General features: G+C 50.4%; 1 long non-coding RNA gene across 1 annotated transcript; it reads right to left on the bottom strand.

Moving 5' to 3' along the window:
* Positions 1-863: 863 nt before the first annotated feature.
* LOC121849382 lies at positions 864-8,093 on the bottom strand. The gene is made up of 2 exons (XR_006085202.1): positions 8,049-8,093; positions 864-898 (listed from the first exon to the last, which is right to left on the bottom strand). It is a non-coding gene; the product is annotated as an uncharacterized LOC121849382 (long non-coding RNA).
* Positions 8,094-10,909: the final 2,816 nt, after the last annotated feature.

Genomic DNA, 10,909 nt, shown 5'->3' with positions numbered 1-10,909 from the left:
TCTCTCTGGTTCTCTCGCTCACTCTCTCGCTTTAGCTCTCTCTCCCTCTCTCTCTCTGGCTCTCTCTGTTGCTCTCTATCACTAACTCTATCCAGAATTCTGGGTTGTCCTGGAATTGGCCAACTGTTGATCAAAGAAAAATCGCAAATGCTCATGGACTTGTTCTACATCAACAAGTTTCTGCTTGAAAGCCAAGGCCTCGAGCAGAGAGCCCAGCAGAGCGAGGACGTACCTGAGTGAGGATGGAACAGAGTGGGATTTCTGTGCAGGAATTTGGTGAGAGTGGGAATTCTTCAGCGAAAGAGATGCCAGAGAGCAAGAGAGAAGTCTTGAGAGACTCCAGGTAATGAGAGTAATGAGAGACTCCAGCAGCAGATTAACCTGGTAAGAGAGAGTGAGTCAGTGTGAGAGGGTATATGTCTCCCTTTATGTGTGTGTCTCTCTGTCTGTGTGTCTCTGTGTGAATGTCTCTCGCTGTGTATATCTCTCTCTGTGTATGTCTGCGTGTGTGTGTGTCCCTGTATGTATATCGCCGTGTGTGTCTCTCTCTGTGTGTCTCTCGGTGTGTATCAGTGTATGAGTGTGTGGATGTCTGTCTGTGTGTGTGTACTTCTGTGTGTGTGTATGTCTCCGTTTATATCTCTGTGTGTGTATGTCTCTGTCTGTGTGGTTACGTCTGTGTGTGTGTGTGTCTCCGTACACATCTTACTTTGTGTGTGTCTCTCTCTTTTTCTGTGTATGTCTGTGTCTCTATCTCTCAGTGTATGTCTGTGTGTGTGTCTCTCTGTGTGTATGTCTCTCTCTGTGTGTCTCTCTGTGTGTGTCTCTGTGTCTCTCTGTCTCTGTGTGTCTCTGTCGTGGTGTCTGTTATCTCACAGATCAGATCGAGTTCAAGAACCTCTCACGTGTCTACAAATCGGTGGCAATGCTTTCAGCCACTCGAGTCGCGACCTGAAGATGGGGAAGGAGGGGGCGAGGGGTTGAGGGGGAGAGGCGCGAGGATTCCAGCCGTGTGTGTGTCTGTGTCTATCTGTGTCTGTGTCTGTCTATGTGTGTGTGTTTGTGTGTGTTTCTCTGAGTGTGTGTGTGTGTATCTGTGTGCGTCTGTTTCTGCGTGTGTGTGTGTCTGTCTGTCTGAGGGTCTCTGTCTATGTGAGTTTCGGGGAGTAGTGGCTGAAGGCACAAGGATTCCAGCCATGTGTGTGTCTATCTGTATCTGTCTGTGTGTGTGTGTCTGTTTCTCTGTGTGTATGTGTGTGTGTGTGTGGCTGTATGGTGTGTGTGTGTCCGTGTGTGTGTGTGTCTGTATGTCTGTGTGTGAATGTCATTCTCCCGACGTGAAATGCGCTATATAAATGTAACTTTGTTGTTGTTGTTGTGTGTGTGTCTGTATGGTGTGTGTGTGTCTGTGTTGTGTGTGTGTGTGTATGTGTCTATGTGGGTGTGTGTGTCTGTGTCTCTGTGGGTTCGCATCTGTGTGCGCGCACGGCTGTGTCTGTGTACGTTTGTGTGTGTGTGTGTGTGTGCAACTGTGTGTTTGCGCGTCTGTGTGGTTCTGTGTATGTGCGACTTTGTGAGTGTGTGTGTGTGTCGCTGTGTGTGTGTGTCTGTGCGTCTGTGTGTGTGTCACTGTGTTTGTATGTGTGTACGGTGAACACATTTCTCCGCTCGGAGGGCAGTGAATTTATGGAATTCTCTGTCTCTGTGTGTGTGTCTGTGTGTGTGTGTCTCTGTGTGTGTGTGTCTCTCTCTGTGTGTGTCTCTCTGTGTGTGTGTGTGTCTGTCTGGGTGTGTATGCGTGTCTGTGTGTGTGAGCACCTGTGTGCGTGTGTCTGCATCTATGTGTGTGTGTCTGTCTGTGTGTGCGTGCATGTCTGTGTGTGTGTGTGTATGTCTGTCTGTATATGTATATGTCTGAGTGTGTCTGTATGTATGTCTGTGGCTGTGTCTGTGACATTCTCCCGACGTGAAATGCGCGATATAAATGTAATTTTGTTGTTTATATGTGTGTGTGTGTCTGTATGGTGTGTGTGTGTGTGTGTGTCTGTGTGCGTGTGTCTCTGTGGGGGTGGGTCTGTTTGCGCGCGTGTCTGTGTGTGTGCATCTGTGTGGGTCTGTATGTGTGCGCCTGCGTGTCTGCGTGTGTCTGTGTGTGTGTCACTGTGTTTGTATGTGTGTGTGTGTCTGTGTGTTTGTCTCTGAGTTTGTGTCTGTGTGTCTGTATGTGCATCTGTAGGTCTGTGTTTGTATGTCTGTTTGTGTGTCTGTGTGTGTGTGTGTGTGTGTTTCTGTGTGTGTGTGTACGTCTGTGTTTGTACGTCTGTTTATGTGTGTACGTGTGTGTGTGTGTGTGTGTGTGTGTGTCTCTCTGTGTGTCTGGTGCTGATCAGTGGCCACGGGCTTCAGCCACTCGAGGAGCCCCTGAAGATGGGGTCGGAGGGGACAAGTGTTGGGGGAGAGAGTTCCAGAGTTTCGGGGCATAATGGCTGAAAGCGCGGCCGGCGCTGGGGGAGCGGAGGGTACGGGGATTTCCCCCCTCACTGTCCCGTTGCAGCTCGTGTTCAAACTGGAGCAGGAGGAGGACATGAAGGAGCAGGAGGAGGAGCGCAGTGATTTCTACCAGAACCACAACATGGACGGAGACGGCATTTGTCTCCGTTTATATCTCTGTGTGTGTGTGTCTCTGTCTGTGTGGTTATGTCTGTGTGTGTGTGTGTGTGTGTGTCTCCGTATACATCGTACTTTGTGTATGTCTCTCTCTCTCTCTCTTTCTCTCTGTGTGTATGTCTCTCTGTGTATGTCTCTCTCTACATGTGTGTCTGTCAGTGCCACTCTCTCTCTCTCTGTGTCTCTCTGTGTGTCTCTGTGTCTCTCTGTGTGTCTCTGTGTGTCTCTGTGTCTCTCTGTGTCTCTGTGTGTCTGTGTCGTGGTGTCTGTTATCTCACAGATCCGATCGATTTCAAGAACCTCTCACTTGTCTACAAATTGGTGGCCACTCGAGTCATGACCTGAAGATGGGGAAGGAGGGGGCGAGGGGTTGAGGGGGAGAGTTCCAGAGTTTCGGGTGTAGTGACTGAAGGCGCGAGGATTCCAGCCGTGTGTGTGTGTGTGTTTATCTGTGTCTACGTCTGTCTGTGAGTGTGTTTTTTTGTGTCTGTGTTTTTTTGTGTGTGTGTTTCTGTGTGTGTCTTTGTGTGTGTATGTGTGTGTGTCTGTTTCTGCATGTGTGTGTATGTGTGTGTCTGTGTGTCTGTCTGAGGGTGTCTGTCTATGTGTGTCTGTGTGTGTGTCTGTCTGGGTGTATATGTGTGTGCCTGTCTCTGTGTGTGCGCATCTGTGTGTGTGTGGGCGCGGCTGTCTGTGTGCGGGTGTCTGTGTGTCTCTGTGTCTGTAGGTATGTCTGTGTTGGCGCGTCTGTGTGTGTGTGTGTGTCACTGTGTTTGTATGTGTGTCTGTCTGTGCATGTGTGTGTATGTCTGTGTGTGTGTCTCTGAGTGTGTGTCTGTGCGTGTCGGCATGAGCGTGTGTATGTCTGTGTTTGTATGTCTGTGTGTGTACGTGTGTACGTGTACATGTGTGTGGGTGTGTTTCTATGTGTGTATGTCTGTGTTTGTATGTCTGTTTGTGTGTATGTGTGTCTGTGTGTGTATGTCTGTGTGTACGTGTGTGTATGCGCGTGTTTCTATTTGTGTGTGTACGTCTGTGTTTGTACGTCTGTTTGTGTGTGTACATGTGTGTGTATTTGTGTGTGCGTGTGTTTCTATGTGTGTGTCTGATTCCTGTGTCTGTGTCTGTCTGTTTTGTGTACCTGTGTCTGTGTCTATCTGTGTGTGTTTTTTTTGTGTGTGTTTCTGCATGTGTGTGTGTGTCTGTGTGTGTGTCTGTCTGAGGGTGTCTGTTTATATGTGTCTGTGTGTCTGTCTGTCTGGGTATATATGTGTGTGCCTGTCTCTGTGTGTGCGCATCTGTGTGTGTATGCGCGTCTGTGTGCGTGTGTGTGTGTGTGTGTGTCTGTCTGTCTGTCTGGGTGTGTGTCTGTCTGGGTGTGTATGCGTGTCTGCGTGTGTGAGCGTCTGCGTATGTGTGTCTGCGTGTGTGTGTGTCTGTCGGTGTGTGTATGTCTGTGTCTGTGTGCGTATATGTCGGTGTGTGTCTGTATGTGTATATGTATGTCTGTTTGTGTGTGTGTGTGTGTGCGTCTCTGGTGTGTGCATCTGTGTCTGTGTCTGTGTGTGTGACATTCTCCCGACGTGAAATGCGCTATAAAAATGTAATTTTGTTGTTGTTCTGTGTATGTGTGTGTGTCTGTATGGTGTGTGTGTGTCTGTATGGTGTGTGTGTGTGTGTGTGTGTGTGTCTGTATGGTGTGTGTGTCTGTATGGTGTGTGTGTGTCTGTCTGGGTGTATATGTGTGTGCCTGTCTCTGTGTGTGCGCATCTGTGTGTGTGTGGGCGCGTCTGTCTGTGTGCGGGTGTCTGTGTGTCTCTGTGTCTGTAGGTATGTCTGTGTTGGCGCGTCTGTCTGTGTGTGTGTGTGTGTGTCACTGTGTTTGTATGTGTGTCTGTCTGTGCATGTCTGTGTATGTCTGTGTGTATGTCTGTGTGTGTGTCTCTGAGTGTGTGTCTGTGCGTGTCTGCATGAGCGTGTGTATGTCTGTGTTTGTATGTCTGTGTGTGTATGTCTGTGTGTACGTGTGTGTATGCGCGTGTTTCTATTTGTGTGTGTACGTCTGTGTTTGTACGTCTGTTTGTGTGTGTACATGTGTGTGTATTTGTGTGTGCGTGTGTTTCTATGTGTGTGTCTGATTCCTGTGTCTGTGTCTGTCTGTGTTTGTGTACCTGTGTCTGTGTCTATCTGTGTGTGTTTTTTTTGTGTGTGTTTCTGCATGTGTGTGTGTGTCTGTGTGTGTGTCTGTCTGAGGTGTCTGTTTATATGTGTCTGTGTGTCTGTCTGTCTGGGTATATATGTGTGTGCCTGTCTCTGTGTGTGCGCATCTGTGTGTGTATGCGCGTCTGTGTGCGTGTGTGTGTGTGTGTGTCTGTCTGTCTGTCTGTCTGGGTGTGTGTCTGTCTGGGTGTGTATGCGTGTCTGCATGTGTGAGCGTCTGCTTATGTGTGTCTGCGTGTGTGTGTGTCTGTCGGTGTGTGTATGTCTGTGTCTGTGTGCGTATATGTCGGTGTGTGTCTGTATGTGTATATGTATGTCTGTTTGTGTGTGTGCGTGTGTGTGTGCGTCTCTGGTGTGTGCATCTGTGTCTGTGTCTGTGTGTGTGACATTCTCCCGACGTGAAATGCGTTATAAAAATGTGTGTGTCTGTATGGTGTGTGTCTGTATGGTGTGTGTGTGTGTCTGTATGGTGTGTGTGTGTGTGTCTGTATGGTGTGTGTGTGTCTGTATGGTGTGTGTGTCTGTATGGTGTGTGTGTGTCTGTATGGTGTGTGTGTGTCTGTATGGTGTGTGTGTGTGTCTGTATGGTGTGTGTGTGTGTCTGTATGGTGTGTGTGTGTCTGTATGGTGTGTGTGTGTGTCTGTATGGTGTGTGTGTGTCTGTATGGTGTGTGTGTGTGTGTCTGTATGGTGTGTGTCCGTGTCTGTATGGTGTGTGTGTGTCTGTATGGTGTGTGTGTGTCTGTATGGTGTGTGTGTGTCTGTATGGTGTGTGTGTGTGTGTGTGTGTGTGCGCGTGTCTTTGTGGATGTGCTTCTGTGTGCGCACGCGTCTGTGTGTGTGCATCTGTGTGTTCGCGCGTCTGTATGGGTCTGTGTGTGGGTGTGAGTGTGGGTGTGCCTGCGTGGGTGTGTGTGCGAGTGTCTGTGTGTGTGTGTGTCACTGTGTCTGTAGATATGTCTGTGTGTGCGTATCTGTGTCTGTGTGTTCTGTGTATGTGTGTCTGTGTGTGTGTGTCACTGTGTTTGCATGTGTGTCTGTGTGTGTGAGCACCTGTGTGCGTGTGTCTGCATCTATGTGTGTGTGTCTGTCTGTGTGTGCGTGCATGTCTGTGTGTTTGTGTATGTCTGTCTGTATATGTATTTGTCTGAGTGTGTCTGTATGTATGTCTGTGGCTGTGTCTGTGACATTCTCCCGACGTGAAATGCGCGATATAAATGTAATTTTGTTGTTTATATGTGTGTGTGTGTGTGTGTCTGTATGGTCTGTGTGTGTGTGTGTGTGTGTGTGTGTCTGTATGGTGTGTGTGTGTGTCTGTGTGCGTGTGTCTCTGTGGGGGTGGGTCTGTTTGCGCGCGTGTCTGTGTGTGTGCATCTGTGTGGGTCTGTATGTGTGCGCCTGCGTGTTGCGTGTGTCTGTGTGTGTGTCACTGTGTTTGTATGTGTGTATGTCTGTGTGTGTGTGTACGTCTGTGTGTTTGTCTCTGAGTTTGTGTCTGTGTGTGTCTGTATGTGCATCTGTAGGTCTGTGTTTGTATGTCTGTGTGTGTGTGTACGTCTGTGTGTTTGTCTCTGAGTTTGTGTCTGTGTGTGTCTGTATGTATTTGATTTCAAGATCCTCATCCTCACCTACAAGGCCATTCACGGCCTCGCTCCCTCCTACCTCTCCGACCTACTATCCCCCTCCCTACCTGCCCGTACCCTCCGTTCCTCTGGCTCCGGTCTGCTCCACATCCCCCGCCCCAACCGCCCGACCATCGGTGGCCTTCAGCCTCTCAGCCCCGAGGCTCTGGAACTCCATCCCCAGTGCCTTCGCCGCCTCCTCCCTTTCCTCCTTCAAGGCCGGTCTCAAGGCCTTTCTCTTTGACCGAGCCTTCAGCTCCCCTCTCGACTCTCTACCCCCTCCTCGCTCCCTCCCTTCCCTCCCCTCACCCTGACCATTTCCCCCCTCCTCGCTCACTCCTCCCCCTCCCCTCACCCTGACCATTTCCCCCCTCCTCGCTCCCTCCCTTCCCTCCCCCCACCCTGACCATTTCCCCCCTCCTCGCTCCCTCCCTTCCCTCCCCTCACCCTGACCATTTCCCCCCTCCTCGCTCCCTCCCTTCCCTCCCCCCACCCTGACCATTTCCCCCCTCCTCGCTCCCTCCCTTCCCTCCCCTCACCCTGACCATTTCCCCCCTCCTCGCTCCCTCCCTTCCCTCCCCTCACCCTGACCATTTCCCCCCAATGCTCGGGTCCTGACCCAACTGTGCAGCGCCTTGGGACGTCCTCCTGACGTGAAAGGCGCTTTATAAATGGAATCTTGTTGTTGTTGTTGTTGTTGTATGTGCATCTGTAGGTCTGTGTTTGTATGTCTGTTTGTGTGTGTGTGTGTGTGTACATATGTGTGTGTGTGTGTGTGTGTGTGTCTCTCTCTGTGTGTCTGGTGCTGATCAGTGGCCACGGGCTTCAGCCACTCGAGGAGCCCCTGAAGATGGGGTCGGAGGGGACAAGTGTTGGGGGAGAGAGTTCCAGAGTTTCGGGGCATAATGGCTGAAAGCGCGGCCGGCGCTGGGGGAGCGGAGGGTACGGGGATTTCCCCCCTCACTGTCCCGTTGCAGCTCGTGTTCAAACTGGAGCAGGAGGAGGACATGAAGGAGCAGGAGGAGGAGCGCAGTGATTTTCTACCAGAACCACAACATGGACGGAGACGGCATTTGTCTCCGTTTATATCTCTGTGTGTGTGTGTCTCTGTCTGTGTGGTTATGTCTGTGTGTGTGTGTGTGTCTCCGTATACATCGTATTTTGTGTATGTCTCTCTCTCTCTTTCTCTTTGTGTGTATGTCTCTCTGTGTATGTCTCTCTCTACATGTGTGTCCGTCAGTGCCACTCTCTCTCTCTGTGTGTCTCTCTGTGTGTCTCTGTGTGTCTCTGTGTCTCTCTGTGTATGTCTCTCTGTGTATGTCTCTCTGTGTATGTCTCTCTCTACATGTGTGTCTGTCAGTGCCACTCTCTCTCTCTCTGTGTCTCTCTGTGTGTCTCTGTGTCTCTCTGTGTGTCTCTGTGTGTCTCTGTGTGTCTCTGTGTCTCTCTGTGTGTCTCTGTGTGTGTGTCTCTGTGTGTCTCTCTGTGTGTCTCTGTCGTGGTGTCTGTTATCTCACAGATCCGATCGATTTCAAGAACCTCTCACTTGTCTACAAATCGGTGGCCACTCGAGTCGTGACCTGAAGATGGGGAAGGAGGGGGCGAGGGGTTGAGGGGGAGAGTTCCAGAGTTTCGGGTGTAGTGGCTGAAGGCGCGAGGATTCCAGCCGTGTGTGTGTCTGTGTCTGTCTGTATCTGTGTCTGTCTGTGTGTGTGTGTGTTTTTTTGTGTGTGTGTTTCTGTGTGTGTCTTTGTGTGTGTCTGTTTCTGCATGTGTGTGTATGTGTGTGTCTGTGTGTCTGTCTGAGGGTGTCTGTCTATGTGTGTCTGTGTGTGTATCTGTCTGGGTGTATATGTGTGTGCCTGTCTCTGTGTGTGCGCATCTGTGTGTGTGTGGGCGCGTCTGTCTGTGTGCGGGTGTCTGTGTGTCTCTGTGTCTGTAGGTATGTCTGTGTTGACGCGTCTGTCTGTGTGTGTGTCACTGTGTTTGTATGTGTGTCTGTCTGTGCATGTCTGTGTATGTCTGTGTGTATGTCTGTGTGTGTGTCTCTGAGTGTGTGTCTGTGCGTGTCTGCATGAGCGTGTGTATGTCTGTGTTTGTATGTCTGTGTGTGTATGTCTGTGTGTACGTGTGTACGTGTACATGTGTGTGCGTGTGTTTCTATGTGTGTATGTCTGTGTTTGTATGTCTGTTTGTGTGTATGTGTGTCTGTGTGTGTATGTCTGTGTGTACGTGTGTGTATGCGCGTGTTTCTATCTGTGTGTGTACGTCTGTGTTTGTACGTCTGTTTGTGTGTGTACATGTGTGTGTATGTGTGTGTGCGTGTGTTTCTATGTGTGTGTCTGATTCCTGTGTCTGTGTCTGTCTGTGTGTGTGTACCTGTGTCTGTGTCTATCTGTGTGTGTTTTTTTTGTGTGTGTTTCTGCATGTGTGTGTGTGTCTGTCTGAGGGTGTCTGTTTATGTGTGTCTGTGTGTGTATCTGTCTGGGTATATATGTGTGTGCCTGTCTCTGTGTGTGCGCATCTGTGTGTGTATGCTCGTCTGTGTGCGTGTGTGTGTGTGTGTCTGTCTGTCTGGGTGTGTGTCTGTCTGGGTGTGTATGCATGTCTGCATGTGTGAGCGTCTGCTTATGTGTGTCTGTGTGTGTGTCTGTCGGTGTGTGTATGTCTGTGTCTGTGTGCGTATATGTCGGTGTGTGTCTGTATGTGTATATGTATGTCTGTGTGTGTGTGTGTGTGTGTGCATGCGTCACAGGTGTGTGCATCTGTGTCAGTGTGTGTGTGTGTGTGCGTCTCTGGTGTGTGCATCTGTGTCTGTGTCTGTGTGTGTGAAATTCTCCCGACGTGAAATGCGCTATAAAAATTTAATTTTGTTGTTGTTCTGTGTATGTGTGTGTGTCTGTATGGTGTGTGTGTCTGTATGGTGTGTGTGTGTCTGTATGGTGTGTGTGTGTCTGTATGGTGTGTGTGTGTGTCTGTATGGTGTGTGTGTGTGTGTCTGTATGGTGTGTGTGTGTCTGTATGGTGTGTGTGTGTGTTGTGTGTATCTGTATGGTGTGTGTGTGTCTGTATGGTGTGTGTGTGTGTCTGTATGGTGTGTGTGTGTCTGTATGGTGTGTGTGTGTCTGTATGGTGTGTGTGTGTGTGTGTGTGTGTGTGCGCGTGTCTTTGTGGATGTGCTTCTGTGTGCGCACGCGTCTGTGTGTGTGCATCTGTGTGTTCGCGCGTCTGTATGGGTCTGTGTGTGGGTGTGAGTGTGGGTGTGCCTGCGTGGGTGTGTATGCGAGTGTCTGTGTGTGTGTGTGTCACTGTGTCTGTAGATATGTCTGTGTGTGCGTATCTGTGTCTGTGTGTTCTGTGTATGTGTGTCTGTGTGTGTGTGTCACTGTGTTTGCATGTGTGTCTGTGTGTGTGAGCACCTGTGTGCGTGTGTCTGCATCTATGTGTGTGTGTCTGTCTGTGTGTGCGTGCATGTCTGTGTGTGTGTGTATGTCTGTCTGTATATGTATATGTCTGAGTGTGTCTGTATGTATATCTGTGGCTGTGTCTGTGACATTCTCCCGACGTGAAATGCGCGATATAAATGTAATTTTGTGGTTTATATGTGTGTGTGTGTCTGTATGGTGTGTGTGTGTGTCTGTGTGCGTGTGTCTCTGTGGGGGTGGGTCTGTTTGAGCGCGTGTCTGTGTGTGTGCATCTGTGTGGGTCTGTATGTGTGCGCCTGCGTGTCTGCGTGTGTCTGTGTGTGTGTCACTGTGTTTGTATGTGTGTATGTCTGTGTGTGTGTGTACGTCTGTGTGTTTGTCTCTGAGTGTGTGTCTGTGTGTGTCTGTATGTATTTGATTTCAAGATCCTCATCCTCACCTACAAGGCCATTCCCGGCCTCGCTCCTCCTACCTCTCCGACCTACTATCCCCCTCCCTACCTGCCCGTACCCTCCGTTCCTCTGGCTCCGGTCTGCTCCACATCCCCCGCCCCAACCGCCCTACCATCGGTGGTCGGGCCTTCAGCCTCTCAGCCCCGAGGCTCTGGAACTCCATCCCCAGTGCCTTCGCCGCCTCCTCCCTTTCCTCCTTCAAGGCCGGTCTCAAGACCTTTCTCTTTGACCTTCAGCCTTCAGCTCTCCTCTCGACTCTCTACTCCCTCCTCGCTCCCTCCCTTCCCTCCCCTCACCCTGACCATTTCCCCCCTCCTCGCTCCCTCCCTTCCCTCTCCTCACCCTGACCATTTCCCCCCTCCTCGCTCCCTCCCTTCCCTCCCCTCACCCTGACCATTTCCCCCTCCTCGCTCCCTCCCTTCCCTCCCCTCACCCTGACCATTTCCCCCCAATGCTCGGGTCCTGACCCAACTGTGCAGCGCCTCGGGACGTCCACCTGACGTGAAAGGCACTTTATAAATGG

Source organism: Callorhinchus milii, unplaced genomic scaffold (assembly GCF_018977255.1).
Source record: "Callorhinchus milii isolate IMCB2004 unplaced genomic scaffold, IMCB_Cmil_1.0 Scaffold1, whole genome shotgun sequence".
NCBI classification, from domain to species: domain Eukaryota; kingdom Metazoa; phylum Chordata; class Chondrichthyes; order Chimaeriformes; family Callorhinchidae; genus Callorhinchus; species Callorhinchus milii.
The sequence above is the reverse complement of the archived record's forward strand: the minus strand, read 5'-3'. Positions and strand labels throughout refer to the sequence as shown.